Source organism: Somniosus microcephalus, chromosome 32, assembly GCF_052327205.1.
Source record: "Somniosus microcephalus isolate GS21.2 chromosome 32, FLI_Smic_1.0, whole genome shotgun sequence".
Classification (NCBI taxonomy): Eukaryota; Metazoa; Chordata; class Chondrichthyes; order Squaliformes; family Somniosidae; genus Somniosus; species Somniosus microcephalus.
The window spans coordinates 9,530,615-9,553,081 of record NC_141018.1 but is presented as its reverse complement, the minus strand read 5'-3'; positions in this window follow the sequence as shown (position 1 = coordinate 9,553,081).

The following is a 22,467-nucleotide window of genomic DNA, read 5'->3' as shown; positions in this document are numbered from 1 at the left end:
TGCTGTCTCCCCGCTTTCTCCAGTCTCCCCGCTCACTCCAGCCTCCCCGCTCAATCCATTCTCCCCCCTCACTCCAGTCTCCCCGCTCACTCCAGTCTCCCCGCTCACTCCAGTCTCCCCGCTCACTCCAGTCTCCCCGCTCACTCCAGTCTCCCCGCTCACTCCAGTCTCCCCGCTCACTGCTGTCTCCCCGCTCATTCAAGTCTCCCCGCTCTCTCCAGTCTCCCCGCTCACTCCAGTCTCCCCGCTCACTCCAGTCTCACCGCTCACTCCGTCTGCCCACTCACTCCAGTCTCACTCCAGTCTCCCCGCTCACTGCTGTCTCCCCGCTTACTCCAGTCTCCCCGCTCACTCCAGTCTCTCCGCTCACTCCAGTCTCCCCGCTCACTCCAGTCTCCCCGCTCACTCCAGTCTCCCCGCTCACTCCAGTCTCCCCGCTCACTCCAGACTCCCCGCTCACTCCAGTCTCCCCGCTCACTCCAGTCTCCCTGCTCACTCCAGTCCCCCGCTCCCTCCAGTCTCGCCGCACTCTCCAGTCTCCCCGCTCTCTCCCGTCTCCCCGCTCACTCCAGTCTCCCCGCTCCCTCCAGTCTTCCTGCTCACTCCTGTCTCCCCGCTCACTCCAGTCTCCCCTCTCACTCCAGTCTCCCCGCTCACTCCAGTCTCCCCGCTCACTCCAGTCTCCCCGCTCACTCCAGTCTCCCCGCTCACTCCAGTCTCCCTGCTCACTCCAGTCCCCCGCTCCCTCCAGTCTCGCCGCTCTCTCCAGTCTCCCCGCTCACTCCAGCCTCCCCGCTCCCTCCAGTCTCCCCGCTCACTCCAGTCTCCCCGCTCACTCCAGATTCCCCGCTCACTCCAGTCTCCCCGCTCACTCCAGTCTCCCCGCTCACTGCTGTCTCCCCGCTCACTGCTGTCTCCCCGCTCACTCCCGTCTCCCCGCTCACTCCAGTCTCCCTGCTCACTCCAGTCTCCCCGCTCACTCCAGTCTCCCCGCTCACTCCAGTCCCCGGCTCACTCCAGTCTCCCCGCTCACTCCAGACTCCCCGCTCACTCCAGTCTCCCCGTTCGCTCCAGTCTCCCCGCTCGCTCCAGTCTCCCCGCACGCTCCAGTCTCCCCGCTCCCTCCAGTTTCCCCGCTCACTCCAGTCTCCCCGCTCACTCCAGTATCCCCGCTCACTCCAGTCTCCCCGCTCACTCCAGTCTCCCCGCTCACTCCAGTCTCCCCGCTCACTCCAGTCTCCCCGCTCACTCCGTCTGCCCGCTCACTCCAGTCTCCCGGCTCACTCCAGTCTCCCCGCTCACTGCTGTCTCCCCGCTTACTACAGTCTCCCCGCTCACTCCAGTCTCCCCGCTCACTCCAGTCTCCCCGCTCACTACAGTCTCCCCGCTCACTCCAGTCTCCCCGCTCACTCCAGTCTCCCCACTCACTCCAGTCTCCCCGCTCACTCCAGACTTCCCGCTCACTCCAGTCTCCCCGCTCACTCCAGTCTCCCTGCTCCCTCCAGTCCCCCGCTCCCTCCAGTGTCTCCGCTCTCTCCAGTCTCCCCGCTCACTCCAGTCTCCCCGCTCCCTCCAGTCTCCCCGCTCACTCCAATCTCCCCGCTCACTCCAGTCTCCCCTCTCACTCCATTCTCCCCGCTCACTGCAGTCTCCCCGCTCACTCCAGTCTCCCCGCTCACTCCAGTCTCCCGCTCACTCCAATCTCCCCGCTCTCTCCAGACTCCCCGCTCACTCCAGTCTCCCCGCTCACTCCAGTCTCCCCGTTCGCTCCAGTCTCCCCGCTCGCTCCAGTCTCCCCGCTCACTCCAGTCTCCCCGCTCACTCCAGTCTCCCCGCTCACTCCAGTCTCCCTGAACACTCCAGTCTCCCCAAAACTCCAGTCTCCCCACTCATCCAGTCTCCCCGTTCACTCCAGTCTCCCCGCTCACTCCAGTCTCCCCGCTCACTCCAGTCTCCCCGTTCACTCCAGTCTCCCCGCTCACTCCAGTCTCCCCACTCACTCAAGTCTCCCCACTCACTCCAGTCTCCCCGCTCACTGCTGTCTCCCCGCTTTCTCCAGCCTCCCCGCTCACTCCAGCCTCCCCACTCACTCCAGTCACCCCCTCACTCCAGTCTCCCCGCTCACTCCAGTCTCCCCGCTCACTCCAGTCTCCCCGCTCACTCCAGTCTCCCCGCTCACTCCAGTCTCCCCGCTCACTCCAGACTCCCCGCCCGCTCCAGTCTCCCCGCTCGCTCCAGTCTCCCCGCTCGCTCCAGTTTCCCCACTCGCTCCAGTCTCCCCGCTCTCTCCAGTCTCCCCGCTCGCTCCAGTCTCCCCACTCGCTCCAGTTTCCCCGCTCCCTCCAGTCTCCCCGCTCACTACAATCTCCCCGCTCACTACAGTCTCCCTGCTCACTCCCGTCTCCCCGCTCACTCCAGTCTCCCCGCTCACTCCAGTCTCCCCGCTCACTCCAGTCTCCCTGCTCACTCCAGTCTCCCCGCTCACTCCAGTCTCCCCGAACACTCCAGTCTCCCCGCTCGCTCCAGTCTCCCCGCTCTCTCCAGTCTCCCCGCTCGCTCCAGTCTCCCCGCTCTCTGCAGTCTGCCCGCTCACTCCAGTCTCCCCGTACACTCCAGTCTCCCCGCTCACTCCAGTCTCCCCTCTCACTTCTTTCTCCCCGCTCACTCCAGTCTCCCCGCTCACTCCAGTCTCCCCGCTCACTCCAGTCTCCCCGAACATTCCAGTCTCCCCGAACACTCCAGTCTCCCCGTTCACTCCAGTCTCCCCGCTCACTCCAGACTCCCCGCTCACTCCAGTCTCCCCGAACACTCCAGTCACCCCGCTCACTCCAGTCTCCCCATTCACTCCAGTCTCCCCGCTCACTCCAGTCTCCCCGCTCACTCCAGTCTCCCCGCTCACTCCAGTCTCCCCGCTCACTGCTGTCTCCCCGCTCATTCAAGTCTCCCTGCTCTCTCCAGTCTCCCCGCTCACTCCAGTCTCCCCGCTCACTCCAGTCTCCCTGCTCACTCCGTCTGCCCACTCACTCCAGTCTCACTCCAGTCTCCCCGCTCACTGCTGTCTCCCCGCTTACTCCAGTCTCCCCGCTCACTCCAGTCTCTCCGCTCACTCCAGTCTCCCCGCTCACTCCAGTCTCCCCGCTCACTCCAGTCTCCCCGCTCCCTCCAGTCTCCCCGCTCACTCCAATCTCCCCGCTCACTCCAGTCTCCCCTCTCACTCCATTCTCCCCGCTCACTGCAGTCTCCCCGCTCACTCCAGTCTCCCCGCTCTCTCCAGTCTCCCCGCTCATTCCAGTCTCCCCGCTCCCTCCAGTCTTCCTGCTCACTCCTGTCTCCCCGCTCACTCCAGTCTCCCCTCTCACTCCAGTCTCCCCGCTCACTCCAGTCTCCCCGCTCACTCCAGTCTCCCCGCTCACTCCAGTCTCCCCGCTCACTCCAATCTCCCTGCTCACTCCAGTCCCCCGCTCCCTCCAGTCTCGCCGCTCTCTCCAGTCTCCCCGCTCACTCCAGCCTCCCCGCTCCCTCCAGTATCCCCGCTCACTCCAGTCTCCCCGCTCACTCCAGACTCCCCGCTCACTCCAGTCTCCCCGCTCACTCCAGTCTCCCCGCTCACTGCTGTCTCCCCGCTCACTGCTGTCTCCCCGCTCTCTCCCGTCTCCCCGCTCACTCCAGTCTCCCTGCTCACTCCAGTCTCCCCACTCACTCCAGTCTCCCCGCTCACTCCAGTCTCCGGCTCACTCCAGTCTCCCCGCTCACTCCAGACTCCCCGCTCACTCCAGTCTCCCCGTTCGCTCCAGTCTCCCCGCTCGCTCCAGTCTCCCCGCTCGCTCCAGTCTCCCCGCTCCCTCCAGTTTCCCCGCTCCCTCCAGTTTCCCCGCTCACTCCAGTCTCCCCGCTCACTCCAGTATCCCCGCTCACTCCAGTCTCCCCGCTCACTCCAGTCTCCCCGCTCACTCCAGTCTCCCCGCTCACTCCAGTCTCCCCGCTCACTCCGTCTGCCCGCTCACTCCAGTCTCCCGGCTCACTCCAGTCTCCCCGCTCACTGCTGTCTCCCCGCTTACTACAGTCTCCCCGCTCACTCCAGTCTCCCCGCTCACTACAGTCTCCCCGCTCACTCCAGTCTCCCCGCTCCCTCCAGTCTCCCCGCTCACTCCAATCTCCCCGCTCACTCCAGTCTCCCCTCTCAATCCATTCTCCCCGCTCACTGCAGTCTCCCCGCTCACTCCAGTCTCCCCGCTCACTCCAGTCTCCCCGCTCCCTCCAGTCTCCCCGCTCACTCCAGTCTCGCCGCTCACTCCAGCCTCCCCGCTCACTCCAGTCTCCCGGCTCACTCCAGTCTCCCCGCTCACTGCTGTCCCCCTGCTCACTGCTGTCTCCCCGCTCACTCCAGTCTCCCCGGTCACTCCAGTCTCCCTGCTCACTCCAGTCTCCCCGCTCACTGCTGTCTCCCCGCTCACTGCTGTCTCCCCGCTCACTCCAGTCTCCCCGGTCACTCCAGTCTCACTGCCCACTCCAGTCTCCCCGCTCACTCCAGTCTCCCCGCTCACTCCAGTCTCCCGCTTACTCCAGTCTCCCCACTCACTCCAGACTCCCCGCTCACTCCAGTCTCCCCGCTCGCTCCAGTCTCCCCGTTCGCTCCAGTCTCCCCGCTCGCTCCAGTCTCCCCGCTCACTCCAGTCTCCCCGCTCACTCCAGTCTCCCTGCTCACTCCAGTCTCCCTGAACACTCCAGTCTCCCCGAACACTCCAGTCTCCCCACTCATCCAGTCTCCCCGTTCACTCCAGTCTCCCCGCTCACTCCAGTCTCCCCGTTCAATCCAGTCTCCCCACTCACTCCAGTCTCCCCACTCACTCCAGTCTCCCCACTCACTCCAGTCTCCCCGCTCACTGCTGTCTCCCCGCTTTCTCCAGTCTCCCCGCTCACTCCAGCCTCCCCGCTCAATCCATTCTCCCCCCTCACTCCAGTCTCCCCGCTCACTCCAGTCTCCCCGCTCACTCCAGTCTCCCCGCTCACTCCAGTCTCCCCGCTCACTCCAGTCTCCCCGATCACTCCAGACTCCCCGCCCGCTCCAGTCTCCCCGCTCTCTCCAGTCTCCCCGCTCGCTCCAGTCTCCCCACTCGCTCCAGTCTCCCCGCTCTCTCCAGTCTCCCCGCTCGCTCCAGTCTCCCCGCTCGCTCCAGTTTCCCCGCTCCCGCCAGTCTCGCCGCTCAATCCAGACTCACCGCTCACTCCAGTCTCCCCGCTCACTCCAGTCTCCCCGCTCACTGCTGTGCCCCCGCTCACTGCTGTCTCCCCGCTCACTCCAGTCTCCCCGGTCACTCCAGTCTCCCTGCTCACTCCAGTCTCCCCGCTCACTGCTGTCTCCCCGCTCACTGCTGTCTCCCCGCTCACTCCAGTCTCCCCGGTCACTCCAGTCTCCCTGCTCACTCCAGTCTCCCCGCTCACTCCAGTCTCCCCGCTCACTCCAGTCTCCCGCTCACTCCAGTCTCCCCGCTCACTCCAGACTCCCCGCTCACTCCAGTCTCCCCGCTCGCTCCAGTCTCCCCGTTCGCTCCAGTCTCCCCGCTCGCTCCAGTCTCCCCGCTCACTCCAGTCTCCCCGCTCACTCCAGTCTCCCTGCTCACTCCAGTCTCCCTGAACACTCCAGTCTCCCCGAACACTCCAGTCTCCCCACTCATCCAGTCTCCCCGTTCACTCCAGTCTCCCCGCTCACTCCAGTCTCCCCCCTCACTCCAGTCTCCCCGCTCACTCCAGTCTCCCCGCTCACTCCAGTCTCCCCGCTCACAAAGTCTCCCCGCTCACTCCAGTCTCCCCGATCACTCCAGACTCCCCGCCCGCTCCAGTCTCCCCGCTCTCTCCAGTCTCCCCGCTCGCTCCAGTCTCCCCACTCGCTCCAGTCTCCCCGCTCTCTCCAGTCTCCCCGCTCGCTCCAGTCTCCCCGCTCGCTCCAGTTTCCCCGCTCCCTCCAGTCTCCCCGCTCACTACAATCTCCCCGCTCACTACAGTCTCCCTGCTCACTCCCGTCTCCCCGCTCACTCCAGTCTCCCCGCTCACTCCTGTCTCCCCGCTCACTCCCGTCTCCCCGCTCACTCCAGTCTCCCCGCTCACTCCAGTCTCCCCGAACACTCCAGTCTCCCCGCTCGCTCCAGTCTCCCCGCTCACTCCAGTCTCGCCGCTCACTCCAGACTCCCCACTCACTCCAGTCTCCCCGCTCACTCCAGTCTCCCCGCTCACTGCTGTCCCCCCGCTCACTGCTGTCTCCCCGCTCACTCCAGTCTCCCCGGTCACTCCAGTCTCCCTGCTCACTCCAGTCTCCCCGCTCACTGCTGTCTCCCCGCTCACTGCTGTCTCCCCGCTCACTCCAGTCTCCCCGGTCACTCCAGTCTCCCTGCTCACTACAGTCTCCCCGCTCACTCCAGTCTCCCCGCTCACTCCAGTCTCCCGCTCACTCCAGTCTCCCCGCTCACTCCAGACTCCCCGCTCACTCCAGTCTCCCCGCTCGCTCCAGTCTCCCCGTTCGCTCCAGTCTCCCCGCTCGCTCCAGTCTCCCCGCTCACTCCAGTCTCCCCGCTCACTCCAGTCTCCCTGCTCACTCCAGACTCCCTGAACACTCCAGTCTCCCTGAACACTCCAGTCTCCCCGAACACTCCAGTCTCCCCACTCATCCAGTCTCCCCGTTCACTCCAGTCTCCCCGCTCACTCCAGTCTCCCCGCTCACTCCAGTCTCCCCGTTCACTCCAGTCTCCCCGCTCACTCCAGTCTCCCCACTCACTCCAGTCTCCCCACTCACTCCAGTCTCCCCGCTCACTGCTGTCTCCCCGCTGTCTCCAGTCTCCCCGCTCACTCCAGCCTCCCCGCTCACTCCAGTCTCCCCCCTCACTCCAGTCTCCCCGCTCACTCCAGTCTCCCCGCTCACTCCAGTCTCCCCGCTCACTCCAGTCTCCCCGATCACTCCAGACTCCCCGCCCGCTCCAGTCTCCCCGCTCTCTCCAGGCTCCCCGCTCGCTCCAGTCTCCCCACTCGCTCCAGTCTCCCCGCTCTCTCCAGTCTCCCCGCTCGCTCCAGTCTCCCCGCTCGCTCCAGTTTCCCCGCTCCCTCCTGTCTCCCCGCTCACTACAATCTCCCCGCTCACTCCAGTCTCCCCGCTCACTCCCGTCTCCCCGCTCACTCCAGTCTCCCCGCTCACTCCAGTCTCCCCGAACACTCCAGTCTCCCCGCTCGCTCCAGTCTCCCCGCTCTCTCCAGTCTCCCCGCTCGCTCCAGTCTCCCCGCTCTCTCCAGTCTCCCCGCTCGCTCCAGTCTCCCCGTTCACTCCAGTCTCCCCGCTCACTCCAGTCTCCCTTCTCACTTCTGTCTCCCCGCTCACTCCAGTCTCCCCGCTCACTCCAGTCTCCCCGCTAACTCCAGTCTCCCCGAACACTCCAGTCTCCCCGAACACTCCAGTCTCCCCGTTCACTCCAATCTCCCCGCTCACTCCAGTCTCCCCGCTCACTCCAGTCTCCCCATTCACTCCAGTCTCCCCGCTCACTCCAGTCTCCCCGCTCACTCCAGTCTCCCCGCTCACTCCAGCCTCCCCGCTCACTGCTGTCTCCCCGCTCACTCCAGTCTCCCCGCTCACTCCAGTCTCCCCGCTCACTCCAGTCTCCCCGCTCACTCCAGTCTCCCCGATCACTCCAGACTCCCCGCCCGCTCCAGTCTCCCCGCTCTCTCCAGTCTCCCCGCTCGCTCCAGTCTCCCCACTCGCTCCAGTCTCCCCGCTCTCTCCAGTCTCCCCGCTCGCTCCAGTCTCCCCGCTCGCTCCAGTTTCCCCGCTCCCGCCAGTCTCGCCGCTCACTCCAGTCTCCCCGCTCACTGCTGTGCCCCCGCTCACTGCTGTCTCCCCGCTCACTCCAGTCTCCCCGGTCACTCCAGTCTCCCTGCTCACTCCAGTCTCCCCGCTCACTGCTGTCTCCCCGCTCACTGCTGTCTCCCCGCTCACTCCAGTCTCCCCGGTCACTCCAGTCTCCCTGCTCACTCCAGTCTCCCCGCTCACTCCAGTCTCCCCGCTCACTCCAGTCTCCCGCTCACTCCAGTCTCCCCGCTCACTCCAGACTCCCCGCTCACTCCAGTCTCCCCGCTCGCTCCAGTCTCCCCGTTCGCTCCAGTCTCCCCGCTCGCTCCAGTCTCCCCGCTCACTCCAGTCTCCCCGCTCACTCCAGTCTCCCTGCTCACTCCAGTCTCCCTGAACACTCCAGTCTCCCCGAACACTCCAGTCTCCCCACTCATCCAGTCTCCCCGTTCACTCCAGTCTCCCCGCTCACTCCAGTCTCCCCCCTCACTCCAGTCTCCCCGCTCACTCCAGTCTCCCCGCTCACTCCAGTCTCCCCGCTCACAAAGTCTCCCCGCTCACTCCAGTCTCCCCGATCACTCCAGACTCCCCGCCCGCTCCAGTCTCCCCGCTCTCTCCAGTCTCCCCGCTCGCTCCAGTCTCCCCACTCGCTCCAGTCTCCCCGCTCTCTCCAGTCTCCCCGCTCGCTCCAGTCTCCCCGCTCGCTCCAGTTTCCCCGCTCCCTCCAGTCTCCCCGCTCACTACAATCTCCCCGCTCACTACAGTCTCCCTGCTCACTCCCGTCTCCCCGCTCACTCCAGTCTCCCCGCTCACTCCAGTCTCCCCGCTCACTCCCGTCTCCCCGCTCACTCCAGTCTCCCCGCTCACTCCAGTCTCCCCGAACACTCCAGTCTCCCCGCTCGCTCCAGTCTCCCCGCTCACTCCAGTCTCGCCGCTCACTCCAGACTCCCCACTCACTCCAGTCTCCCCGCTCACTCCAGTCTCCCCGCTCACTGCTGTCCCCCCGCTCACTGTTGTCTCCCCGCTCACTCCAGTCTCCCCGGTCACTCCAGTCTCCATGCTCACTCCAGTCTCCCCGCTCACTGCTGTCTCCCCGCTCACTGCTGTCTCCCCGCTCACTCCAGTCTCCCCGGTCACTCCAGTCTCCCTGCTCACTACAGTCTCCCCGCTCACTCCAGTCTCCCCGCTCACTCCAGTCTCCCGCTGACTCCAGTCTCCCCGCTCACTCCAGACTCCCCGCTCACTCCAGTCTCCCCGCTCGCTCCAGTCTCCCCGTTCGCTCCAGTCTCCCCGCTCGCTCCAGTCTCCCCGCTCACTCCAGTCTCCCCGCTCACTCCAGTCTCCCTGCTCACTCCAGACTCCCTGAACACTCCAGTCTCCCTGAACACTCCAGTCTCCCCGAACACTCCAGTCTCCCCACTCATCCAGTCTCCCCGTTCACTCCAGTCTCCCCGCTCACTCCAGTCTCCCCGCTCACTCCAGTCTCCCCGTTCACTCCAGTCTCCCCGCTCACTCCAGTCTCCCCACTCACTCCAGTCTCCCCACTCACTCCAGTCTCCCCGCTCACTGCTGTCTCCCCGCTGTCTCCAGTCTCCCCGCTCACTCCAGCCTCCCCGCTCACTCCAGTCTCCCCCCTCACTCCAGTCTCCCCGCTCACTCCAGTCTCCCCGCTCACTCCAGTCTCCCCGCTCACTCCAGTCTCCCCGATCACTCCAGACTCCCCGCCCGCTCCAGTCTCCCCGCTCTCTCCAGTCTCCCCGCTCGCTCCAGTCTCCCCACTCGCTCCAGTCTCCCCGCTCTCTCCAGTCTCCCCGCTCGCTCCAGTCTCCCCGCTCGCTCCAGTTTCCCCGCTCCCTCCTGTCTCCCCGCTCACTACAATCTCCCCGCTCACTCCAGTCTCCCCGCTCACTCCCGTCTCCCCGCTCACTCCAGTCTCCCCGCTCACTCCAGTCTCCCCGAACACTCCAGTCTCCCCGCTCGCTCCAGTCTCCCCGCTCTCTCCAGTCTCCCCGCTCGCTCCAGTCTCCCCGCTCTCTCCAGTCTCCCCGCTCGCTCCAGTCTCCCCGTTCACTCCAGTCTCCCCGCTCACTCCAGTCTCCCTTCTCACTTCTGTCTCCCCGCTCACTCCAGTCTCCCCGCTCACTCCAGTCTCCCCGCTAACTCCAGTCTCCCCGAACACTCCAGTCTCCCCGAACACTCCAGTCTCCCCGTTCACTCCAATCTCCCCGCTCACTCCAGTCTCCCCGCTCACTCCAGTCTCCCCATTCACTCCAGTCTCCCCGCTCACTCCAGTCTCCCCGCTCACTCCAGTCTCCCCGCTCACTCCAGCCTCCCCGCTCACTGCTGTCTCCCCGCTCACTCCAGTCTCCCCGCTCACTCCAGTCTCCCCGCTCACTCCAGTCTCCCCGCTCACTCCAGTCTCCCCGCTCAGTCAAGTCTCCCCGCTCACTCCAGTCTCCCCGCTCACTCCAGTCTCCCCCCTCACTCCAGTCTCCCCGCTCACTCCAGTCTCCCCGCTCACTCCAGTCTCCCCGCTCACTCCAGTCTCCCCGCTCACTCCAGTCTCCCTGAACACTCCAGTCTCCCCGAACAATCCAGTCTCCCCACTCATCCAGTCTCCCCGCTCACTCCAGTCTCCCCGCTCACTCCAGTCTCCCCGCTCACTCCAGTCTCCCCGCTCACTCCAGTCTCCCCGCTCACTCCAGACTCCCCGCTCACTCCAGTCTCCCCGCTCACTCCAGTCTCCCTGCTCACTCCAGTCCCCCGCTCCCTCCAGTCTCGCCGCACTCTCCAGTCTCCCCGCTCTCTCCAGTCTCCCCGCTCACTCCAGTCTCCCCGCTCCCTCCAGTCTTCCTGCTCACTCCTGTCTCCCCGCACACTCCAGTCTCCCCTCTCACTCCAGTCTCCCCGCTCACTCCAGTCTCCCCGCTCACTCCAGTCTCCCCGCTCACTCCAGTCTCCCCGCTCACTCCAGTCTCCCCGCTCACTCCAGTCCCCCGCTCCCTCCAGTCTCCCCGCTCACTCCAGTCTCCCCGATCACTCCAGACTCCCCGCCCGCTCCAGTCTCCCCGCTCTCTCCAGTCTCCCCGCTCGCTCCAGTCTCCCCACTCGCTCCAGTCTCCCCGCTCTCTCCAGTCTCCCCGCTCGCTCCAGTCTCCCCGCTCGCTCCAGTTTCCCCGCTCCCTCCTGTCTCCCCGCTCACTACAATCTCCCCGCTCACTCCAGTCTCCCCGCTCACTCCAGTCTCCCCGCTCACTCCAGTCTCCCAGCTCACTCCAGTCTCCCCGCTCACTCCAGTCTCCCCCATCACTCCAGACTCCCCGCCCGCTCCAGTCTCCCCGCTCTCTCCAGTCTCCCCGCTCGCTCCAGTCTCCCCACTCGCTCCAGTCTCCCCGCTCTCTCCAGTCTCCCCGCTCGCTCCAGTCTCCCCGCTCGCTCCAGTTTCCCCGCTCCCTCCTGTCTCCCCGCTCACTACAATCTCCCCGCTCAATCCAGTCTCCCCGCTCACTCCCGTCTCCCCGCTCACTCCAGTCTCCCCGCTCACTCCAGTCTCCCCGAACACTCCAGTCTCCCCGCTCGCTCCAGTCTCCCCGCTCTCTCCAGTCTCCCCGCTCGCTCCAGTCTCCCCGCTCTCTCCAGTCTCCCCGCTCGCTCCAGTCTCCCCGTTCACTCCAGTCTCCCCGCTCACTCCAGTCTCCCTTCTCACTTCTGTCTCCCCGCTCACTCCAGTCTCCCCGCTCACTCCAGTCTCCCCGCTCACTCCAGTCTCCCCGAACACTCCAGTCTCCCCGAACACTCCAGTCTCCCCGTTCACTCCAATCTCCCCGCTCACTCCAGTCTCCCCGCTCACTCCAGTCTCCCCATTCACTCCAGTCTCCCCGCTCACTCCAGTCTCCCCGCTCACTCCAGTCTCCCCGCTCACTCCAGCCTCCCCGCTCACTGCTGTCTCCCCGCTCACTCCAGTCTCCCCGCTCACTCCAGTCTCCCCGCTCACTCCAGTCTCCCCGCTCACTCCAGTCTCCCCGCTCAGTCAAGTCTCCCCGCTCACTCCAGTCTTCCCGCTCACTCCAGTCTCCCCCCTCACTCCAGTCTCCCCGCTCACTCCAGTCTCCCCGCTCACTCCAGTCTCCCCGCTCACTCCAGTCTCCCCGCTCACTCCAGTCTCCCTGAACACTCCAGTCTCCCCGAACAATCCAGTCTCCCCACTCATCCAGTCTCCCCGCTCACTCCAGTCTCCCCGCTCACTCCAGTCTCCCCGCTTACTCCAGTCTCCCCGCTCACTCCAGTCTCTCCGCTCACTCCAGTCTCCCCGCTCACTCCAGTCTCCCCGCTCACTCCAGTCTCCCCGCTCACTCCAGTCTCCCCGCTCACTCCAGACTCCCCGCTCACTCCAGTCTCCCCGCTCACTCCAGTCTCCCTGCTCACTCCAGTCCCCCGCTTCCTCCAGTCTCGCAGCACTCTCCAGTCTCCCCGCTCTCTCCAGTCTCCCCGCTCACTCCAGTCTCCCCGCTCCCTCCAGTCTTCCTGCTCACTCCTGTCTCCCCGCACACTCCAGTCTCCCCTCTCACTCCAGTCTCCCCGCTCACTCCAGTCTCCCCGCTCACTCCAGTCTCCCCGCTCACTCCACTCTCCCCGCTCACTCCAGTCTCCCTGCTCACTCCAGTCCCCCGCTCCCTCCAGTCTCGCCGCTCTCTCCAGTCTCCCCGCTCACTCCAGCCTCCCCGCTCCCTCCAGTCTCCCCGCTCACTCCAGTCTCCCCGCTCACTCCAGACTCCCTGCTCACTCCAGTCTCCCCGCTCACTCCAGTCTCCCCGCTCACTGCTGTCTCCCCGCTCACTGCTGTCTCCCCGCTCACTCCCGTCTCCCCGCTCACTCCAGTCTCCCTGCTCACTCCAGTCTCCCCGCTCACTCCAGTCTCCCCGCTCACTCCAGTCTCCGGCTCACTCCAGTCTCCCCGCTCACTCCAGACTCCCCGCTCACTCCAGTCTCCCCGTTCGCTCCAGTCTCCCCGCTCGCTCCAGTCTCCCCGCTCGCTCCAGTCTCCCCGCTCCCTCCAGTTTCCCCGCTCACTCCAGTCTCCCCGCTCACTCCAGTATCCCCGCTCACTCCAGTCTCCCCGCTCACTCCAGTCTCCCCGCTCACTCCAGTCTCCCCGCTCACTCCAGTCTCCCCGCTCACTCCAGTCTCCCCGCTCACTCCGTCTGCCCGCTCACTCCAGTCTCCCGGCTCACTCCAGTCTCCCCGCTCACTGCTGTCTCCCCGCTTACTACAGTCTCCCCGCTCACTCCAGTCTCCCCGCTCACTCCAGTCTCCCCGCTCACTACAGTCTCCCCGCTCACTCCAGTCTCCCCGCTCACTCCAGTCTCCTCGCTCACTCCAGTCTCCCCGCTCACTCAAGACTTCCCGCTCACTCCAGTCTCCCCGCTCACTCCAGTCTCCCTGCTCCCTCCAGTCCCCCGCTCCCTCCAGTGTCTCCGCTCTCTCCAGTCTCCCCGCTCACTCCAGTCTCCCCGCTCCCTCCAGTCTCCCCGCTCACTCCAATCTCCCCGCTCACTCCAGTCTCCCCTCTCACTCCATTCTCCCCGCTCACTCCAGTCTCCCATCTCACTCCAGTCTCCCCGCACACTCCAGCTTCCCCGCTCCCTCCAGTCTCCCCGCTCACTCCAGTCTCGCCGCTCACTCCAGCCTCCCCGCTCACTCCAGTCTCCCGGCTCACTCCAGTCTCCCCGCTCACTGCTGTCCCCCCGCTCACTGCTGTCTCCCCGCTCACTCCAGTCTCCCCGGTCACTCCAGTCTCCCTGCTCACTCCAGTCTCCCCGCTCACTGCTGTCTCCCCGCTCACTGCTGTCTCCCCGCTCACTCCAGTCTCCCCGGTCACTCCAGTCTCCCTGCTCACTCCAGTCTCCCCGCTCACTCCAGTCTCCCCGCTCACTCCAGTCTCCCGCTCACTCCAGTCTCCCCGCTCACTCCAGACTCCCCGCTCACTCCAGTCTCCCCGCTCGCTCCAGTCTCCCCGTTCGCTCCAATCTCCCCGCTCGCTCCAGTCTCCCCGCTCACTCCAGTCTCCCCGCTCACTCCAGTCTCCCTGCTCACTCCAGTCTCCCTGAACACTCCAGTCTCCCCGAACACTCCAGTCTCCCCACTCATCCAGTCTCCCCGTTCACTCCAGTCTCCCCGCTCACTCCAGTCTCCCCGTTCAATCCAGTCTCCCCACTCACTCCAGTCTCCCCACTCACTCCAGTCTCCCCACTCACTCCAGTCTCCCCGCTCAATGCTGTCTCCCCGCTTTCTCCAGTCTCCCCGCTCACTCCAGCCTCCCCGCTCACTCCAGTCTCCCCCCTCACTCCAGTCTCCCCGCTCACTCCAGTCTCCCCGCTCACTCCAGTCTCCCCGCTCACTCCAGACTCCCCGCCCGCTCCAGTCTCCCCGCTCTCTCCAGTCTCCCCGCTCGCTCCAGTCTCCCAACTCGCTCCAGTCTCCCCGCTCTCTCCAGTCTCCCCGCTCGCTCCAGTCTCCCCGTTCGCTCCAGTTTCCCCGCTCCCTCCAGTCTCGCCGCTCACTCCAGACTCCCCGCTCACTCCAGTCTCCCCGCTCACTCCAGTCTCCCCGCTCACTGCTGTCCCCCCGCTCACTGCTGTCTCCCCGCTCACTCCAGTCTCCCCGGTCACTCCAGTCTCCCTACTCACTCCAGTCTCCCCGCTCACTGCTGTCTCCCCGCTCACTGCTGTCTCCCCGCTCACTCCAGTCTCCCCGCTCGCTCCAGTCTCCCCGTTCGCTCCAGTCTCCCCGCTCGCTCCAGTCTCCCCGCTCACTCCAGTCTCCCCGCTCACTGCTGTCTCCCCGCTCACTGCTGTCTCCCCGCTCACTCCCGTCTCCCCGCTCACTCCAGTCTCCCTGCTCACTCCAGTCTCCCCGCTCACTCCAGTCTCCCCGCTCACTCCAGTCTCCGGCTCACTCCAGTCTCCCCGCTCACTCCCGTCTCCCCGCTCACTCCAGTCTCCCCGCTCACTCCAGTCTCCCCGAACACTCCAGTCTCCCCGCTCGCTCCAGTCTCCCCGCTCTCTCCAGTCTCCCCGCTCGCTCCAGTCTCCCCGCTCTCTCCAGTCTCCCCGCTCGCTCCAGTCTCCCCGTTCACTCCAGTCTCCCCGCTCACTCCAGTCTCCCTTCTCACTTCTGTCTCCCCGCTCACTCCAGTCTCCCCGCTCACTCCAGTCTCCCCGCTCACTCCAGTCTCCCCGAACACTCCAGTCTCCCCGAACACTCCAGTCTCCCCGTTCACTCCAATCTCCCCGCTCACTCCAGTCTCCCCGCTCACTCCAGTCTCCCCATTCACTCCAGTCTCCCCGCTCACTCCAGTCTCCCCGCTCACTCCAGTCTCCCCGCTCACTCCAGCCTCCCCGCTCACTGCTGTCTCCCCGCTCACTCCAGTCTCCCCGCTCACTCCAGTCTCCCCGCTCACTCCAGTCTCCCCGCTCACTCCAGTCTCCCCGCTCAGTCAAGTCTCCCCGCTCACTCCAGTCTTCCCGCTCACTCCAGTCTCCCCCCTCACTCCAGTCTCCCCGCTCACTCCAGTCTCCCCGCTCACTCCAGTCTCCCCGCTCACTCCAGTCTCCCCGCTCACTCCAGTCTCCCTGAACACTCCAGTCTCCCCGAACAATCCAGTCTCCCCACTCATCCAGTCTCCCCGCTCACTCCAGTCTCCCCGCTCACTCCAGTCTCCCCGCCCACTCCAGTCTCCCCGCTCACTCCAGTCTCTCCGCTCACTCCAGTCTCCCCGCTCACTCCAGTCTCCCCGCTCACTCCAGTCTCCCCGCTCACTCCAGACTCCCCGCTCACTCCAGTCTCCCCGCTCACTCCAGTCTCCCTGCTCACTCCAGTCCCCCGCTTCCTCCAGTCTCGCAGCACTCTCCAGTCTCCCCGCTCTCTCCAGTCTCCCCGCTCACTCCAGTCTCCCCGCTCCCTCCAGTCTTCCTGCTCACTCCTGTCTCCCCGCACACTCCAGTCTCCCCTCTCACTCCAGTCTCCCCGCTCACTCCAGTCTCCCCGCTCACTCCAGTCTCCCCGCTCACTCCACTCTCCCCGCTCACTCCAGTCTCCCTGCTCACTCCAGTCCCCCGCTCCCTCCAGTCTCGCCGCTCTCTCCAGTCTCCCCGCTCACTCCAGCCTCCCCGCTCCCTCCAGTCTCCCCGCTCACTCCAGTCTCCCCGCTCACTCCAGACTCCCTGCTCACTCCAGTCTCCCCGCTCACTCCAGTCTCCCGCTCACTCCAGTCTCCCCGCTCACTCCAGACTCCCCGCTCACTCCAGTCTCCCCGCTCGCTCCAGTCTCCCCGTTCGCTCCAATCTCCCCGCTCGCTCCAGTCTCCCCGCTCACTCCAGTCTCCCCGCTCACTCCAGTCTCCCTGCTCACTCCAGTCTCCCTGAACACTCCAGTCTCCCCGAACACTCCAGTCTCCCCACTCATCCAGTCTCCCCGTTCACTCCAGTCTCCCCGCTCACTCCAGTCTCCCCGTTCAATCCAGTCTCCCCACTCACTCCAGTCTCCCCACTCACTCCAGTCTCCCCACTCACTCCAGTCTCCCCGCTCAATGCTGTCTCCCCGCTTTCTCCAGTCTCCCCGCTCACTCCAGCCTCCCCGCTCACTCCAGTCTCCCCCCTCACTCCAGTCTCCCCGCTCACTCCAGTCTCCCCGCTCACTCCAGTCTCCCCGCTCACTCCAGACTCCCCGCCCGCTCCAGTCTCCCCGCTCTCTCCAGTCTCCCCGCTCGCTCCAGTCTCCCCACTCGCTCCAGTCTCCCCGCTCTCTCCAGTCTCCCCGCTCGCTCCAGTCTCCCCGTTCGCTCCAGTTTCCCCGCTCCCTCCAGTCTCGCCGCTCACTCCAGACTCCCCGCTCACTCCAGTCTCCCCGCTCACTCCAGTCTCCCCGCTCACTGCTGTCCCCCCGCTCACTGCTGTCTCCCCGCTCACTCCAGTCTCCCCGGTCACTCCAGTCTCCCTACTCACTCCAGTCTCCCCGCTCACTGCTGTCTCCCCGCTCACTGCTGTCTCCCCGCTCACTCCAGTCTCCCCGCTCGCTCCAGTCTCCCCGTTCGCTCCAGTCTCCCCGCTCGCTCCAGTCTCCCCGCTCACTCCAGTCTCCCCGCTCACTGCTGTCTCCCCGCTCACTGCTGTCTCCCCGCTCACTCCCGTCTCCCCGCTCACTCCAGTCTCCCTGCTCACTCCAGTCTCCCCGCTCACTCCAGTCTCCCCGCTCACTCCAGTCTCCGGCTCACTCCAGTCTCCCCGCTCACTCCCGTCTCCCCGCTCACTCCAGTCTCCCCGCTCACTCCAGTCTCCCCGAACACTCCAGTCTCCCCGCTCGCTCCAGTCTCCCCGCTCTCTCCAGTCTCCCCGCTCGCTCCAGTCTCCCCGCTCTCTCCAGTCTCCCCGCTCGCTCCAGTCTCCCCGTTCACTCCAGTCTCCCCGCTCACTCCAGTCTCCCTTCTCACTTCTGTCTCCCCGCTCACTCCAGTCTCCCCGCTCACTCCAGTCTCCCCGCTCACTCCAGTCTCCCCGAACACTCCAGTCTCCCCGAACACTCCAGTCTCCCCGTTCACTCCAATCTCCCCGCTCACTCCAGTCTCCCCGCTCACTCCAGTCTCCCCATTCACTCCAGTCTCCCCGCTCACTCCAGTCTCCCCGCTCACTCCAGTCTCCCCGCTCACTCCAGCCTCCCCGCTCACTGCTGTCTCCCCGCTCACTCCAGTCTCCCCGCTCACTCCAGTCTCCCCGCTCACTCCAGTCTCCCCGCTCACTCCAGTCTCCCCGCTCAGTCAAGTCTCCCCGCTCACTCCAGTCTTCCCGCTCACTCCAGTCTCCCCCCTCACTCCAGTCTCCCCGCTCACTCCAGTCTCCCCGCTCACTCCAGTCTCCCCGCTCACTCCAGTCTCCCCGCTCACTCCAGTCTCCCTGAACACTCCAGTCTCCCCGAACAATCCAGTCTCCCCACTCATCCAGTCTCCCCGCTCACTCCAGTCTCCCCGCTCACTCCAGTCTCCCCGCCCACTCCAGTCTCCCCGCTCACTCCAGTCTCTCCGCTCACTCCAGTCTCCCCGCTCACTCCAGTCTCCCCGCTCACTCCAGTCTCCCCGCTCACTCCAGACTCCCCGCTCACTCCAGTCTCCCCGCTCACTCCAGTCTCCCTGCTCACTCCAGTCCCCCGCTTCCTCCAGTCTCGCAGCACTCTCCAGTCTCCCCGCTCTCTCCAGTCTCCCCGCTCACTCCAGTCTCCCCGCTCCCTCCAGTCTTCCTGCTCACTCCTGTCTCCCCGCACACTCCAGTCTCCCCTCTCACTCCAGTCTCCCCGCTCACTCCAGTCTCCCCGCTCACTCCAGTCTCCCCGCTCACTCCACTCTCCCCGCTCACTCCAGTCTCCCTGCTCACTCCAGTCCCCCGCTCCCTCCAGTCTCGCCGCTCTCTCCAGTCTCCCCGCTCACTCCAGCCTCCCCGCTCCCTCCAGTCTCCCCGCTCACTCCAGTCTCCCCGCTCACTCCAGACTCCCTGCTCACTCCAGTCTCCCCGCTCACTCCAGTCTCCCCGCTCACTGCTGTCTCCCCGCTCACTGCTGTCTCCCCGCTCACTCCCGTCTCCCCGCTCACTCCAGTCTCCCTGCTCACTCCAGTCTCCCCGCTCACTCCAGTCTCCCCGCTCACTCCAGTCTCCGGCTCACTCCAGTCTCCCCGCTCACTCCAGACTCCCCGCTCACTCCAGTCTCCCCGTTCGCTCCAGTCTCCCCGCTCGCTCCAGTCTCCCCGCTCGCTCCAGTCTCCCCGCTCCCTCCAGTTTCCCCGCTCACTCCAGTCTCCCCGCTCACTCCAGTATCCCCGCTCACTCCAGTCTCCCCGCTCACTCCAGTCTCCCCGCTCACTCCAGTCTCCCCGCTCACTCCAGTCTCCCCGCTCACTCCAGTCTCCCCGCTCACTCCGTCTGCCCGCTCACTCCAGTCTCCCGGCTCACGCCAGTCTCCCCGCTCACTGCTGTCTCCCCGCTTACTACAGTCTCCCCGCTCACTCCAGTCTCCCCGCTCACTCCAGTCTCCCCGCTCACTACAGTCTCCCCGCTCACTCCAGTCTCCCCGCTCACTCCAGTCTCCTCGCTCACTCCAGTCTCCCCGCTCACTCAAGACTTCCCGCTCACTCCAGTCTCCCCGCTCACTCCAGTCTCCCTGCTCCCTCCAGTCCCCCGCTCCCTCCAGTGTCTCCGCTCTCTCCAGTCTCCCCGCTCACTCCAGTCTCCCCGCTCCCTCCAGTCTCCCCGCTCACTCCAATCTCCCCGCTCACTCCAGTCTCCCCTCTCACTCCATTCTCCCCGCTCACTCCAGTCTCCCATCTCACTCCAGTCTCCCCGCTCACTCCAGCTTCCCCGCTCCCTCCAGTCTCCCCGCTCACTCCAGTCTCGCCGCTCACTCCAGCCTCCCCGCTCACTCCAGTCTCCCGGCTCACTCCAGTCTCCCCGCTCACTGCTGTCCCCCCGCTCACTGCTGTCTCCCCGCTCACTCCAGTCTCCCCGGTCACTCCAGTCTCCCTGCTCACTCCAGTCTCCCCGCTCACTGCTGTCTCCCCGCTCACTGCTGTCTCCCCGCTCACTCCAGTCTCCCCGGTCACTCCAGTCTCCCTGCTCACTCCAGTCTCCCCGCTCACTCCAGTCTCCCCGCTCACTCCAGTCTCCCGCTCACTCCAGTCTCCCCGCTCACTCCAGACTCCCCGCTCACTCCAGTCTCCCCGCTCGCTCCAGTCTCCCCGTTCGCTCCAATCTCCCCGCTCGCTTCAGTCTCCCCGCTCACTCCAGTCTCCCCGCTCACTCCAGTCTCCCTGCTCACTCCAGTCTCCCTGAACACTCCAGTCTCCCCGAACACTCCAGTCTCCCCACTCATCCAGTCTCCCCGTTCACTCCAGTCTCCCCGCTCACTCCAGTCTCCCCGTTCAATCCAGTCTCCCCACTCACTCCAGTCTCCCCACTCACTCCAGTCTCCCCACTCACTCCAGTCTCCCCGCTCAATGCTGTCTCCCCGCTTTCTCCAGTCTCCCCGCTCACTCCAGCCTCCCCGCTCACTCCAGTCTCCCCCCTCACTCCAGTCTCCCCGCTCACTCCAGTCTCCCCGCTCACTCCAGTCTCCCCGCACACTCCAGACTCCCCGCCCGCTCCAGTCTCCCCGCTCTCTCCAGTCTCCCCGCTCGCTCCAGTCTCCCCACTCGCTCCAGTCTCCCCGCTCTCTCCAGTCTCCCCGCTCGCTCCAGTCTCCCCGTTCGCTCCAGTTTCCCCGCTCCCTCCAGTCTCGCCGCTCACTCCAGACTCCCCGCTCACTCCAGTCTCCCCGCTCACTCCAGTCTCCCCGCTCACTGCTGTCCCCCCGCTCACTGCTGTCTCCCCGCTCACTCCAGTCTCCCCGGTCACTCCAGTCTCCCTACTCACTCCAGTCTCCCCGCTCACTGCTGTCTCCCCGCTCACTGCTGTCTCCCCGCTCACTCCAGTCTCCCCGCTCGCTCCAGTCTCCCCGTTCGCTCCAGTCTCCCCGCTCGCTCCAGTCTCCCCGCTCACTCCAGTCTCCCCGCTCACTGCTGTCTCCCCGCTCACTGCTGTCTCCCCGCTCACTCCCGTCTCCCCGCTCACTCCAGTCTCCCTGCTCACTCCAGTCTCCCCGCTCACTCCAGTCTCCCCGCTCACTCCAGTCTCCGGCTCACTCAAGTCTCCCCGCTCACTCCAGACTCCCCGCTCACTCCAGTCTCCCCGTTCGCTCCAGCCTCCCCGCTCGCTCCAGTCTCCCCGCTCGCTCCAGTCTCCCCGCTCCCTCCAGTTTCCCCGCTCACTCCAGCCTCCCCGCTCACTCCAGTATCCCCGCTCACTCCAGTCTCCCCGCTCACTCCAGTCTCCCCGCTCACTCCAGTCTCCCCGCTCACTCCAGTCTCCCCGCCCACTCCAGTCTCCCCGCTCACTCCGTCTGCCCGCTCACTCCAGTCTCCCGGCTCACTCCAGTCTCCCCGCTCACTGCTGTCTCCCCGCTTACTACAGTCTCCCCGCTCACTCCAGTCTCCCCGCTCACTCCAGTCTCCCCGCTCACTACAGTCTCCCCGCTCACTCCAGTCTCCCCGCTCACTCCAGTCTCCTCGCTCACTCCAGTCTCCCCGCTCACTCAAGACTTCCCGCTCACTCCAGTCTCCCCGCTCACTCCAGTCTCCCTGCTCCCTCCAGTCCCCCGCTCCCTCCAGTGTCTCCGCTCTCTCCAGTCTCCCCGCTCACTCCAGTCTCCCCGCTCCCTCCAGTCTCCCCGCTCACTCCAATCTCCCCGCTCACTCCAGTCTCCCCTCTCACTCCATTCTCCCCGCTCACTCCAGTCTCCCCGCTCACTCCAGTCTCCCCGCTCACTCCAGCTTCCCCGCTCCCTCCAGTCTCCCCGCTCACTCCAGTCTCGCCGCTCACTCCAGCCTCCCGGCTCACTCCAGTCTCCCCGCTCACTGCTGTCCCCCCGCTCACTGCTGTCTCCCCGCTCACTCCAGTCTCCCCGGTCACTCCAGTCTCCCTGCTCACTCCAGTCTCCCCGCTCACTGCTGTCTCCCCGCTCACTGCTGTCTCCCCGCTCACTCCAGTCTCCCCGGTCACTCCAGTCTCCCTGCTCACTCCAGTCTCCCCGCTCACTCCAGTCTCCCCGCTCACTCCAGTCTCCCGCTCACTCCAGTCTCCCCGCTCACTCCAGACTCCCCGCTCACTCCAGTCTCCCCGCTCGCTCCAGTCTCCCCGTTCGCTCCAATCTCCCCGCTCGCTCCAGTCTCCCCGCTCACTCCAGTCTCCCCGCTCACTCCAGTCTCCCTGCTCACTCCAGTCTCCCTGAACACTCCAGTCTCCCCGAACACTCCAGTCTCCCCACTCATCCAGTCTCCCCGTTCACTCCAGTCTCCCCGCTCACTCCAGTCTCCCCGTTCAATCCAGTCTCCCCACTCACTCCAGTCTCCCCACTCACTCCAGTCTCCCCACTCACTCCAGTCTCCCCGCTCGCTCCAGTCTCCCCGTTCGCTCCAATCTCCCCGCTCGCTTCAGTCTCCCCGCTCACTCCAGTCTCCCCGCTCACTCCAGTCTCCCTGCTCACTCCAGTCTCCCTGAACACTCCAGTCTCCCCGAACACTCCAGTCTCCCCACTCATCCAGTCTCCCCGTTCACTCCAGTCTCCCCGCTCACTCCAGTCTCCCCGTTCAATCCAGTCTCCCCACTCACTCCAGTCTCCCCACTCACTCCAGTCTCCCCACTCACTCCAGTCTCCCCGCTCAATGCTGTCTCCCCGCTTTCTCCAGTCTCCCCGCTCACTCCAGCCTCCCCGCTCACTCCAGTCTCCCCCCTCACTCCAGTCTCCCCGCTCACTCCAGTCTCCCCGCTCACTCCAGTCTCCCCGCACACTCCAGACTCCCCGCCCGCTCCAGTCTCCCCGCTCTCTCCAGTCTCCCCGCTCGCTCCAGTCTCCCCACTCGCTCCAGTCTCCCCGCTCTCTCCAGTCTCCCCGCTCGCTCCAGTCTCCCCGTTCGCTCCAGTTTCCCCGCTCCCTCCAGTCTCGCCGCTCACTCCAGACTCCCCGCTCACTCCAGTCTCCCCGCTCACTCCAGTCTCCCCGCTCACTGC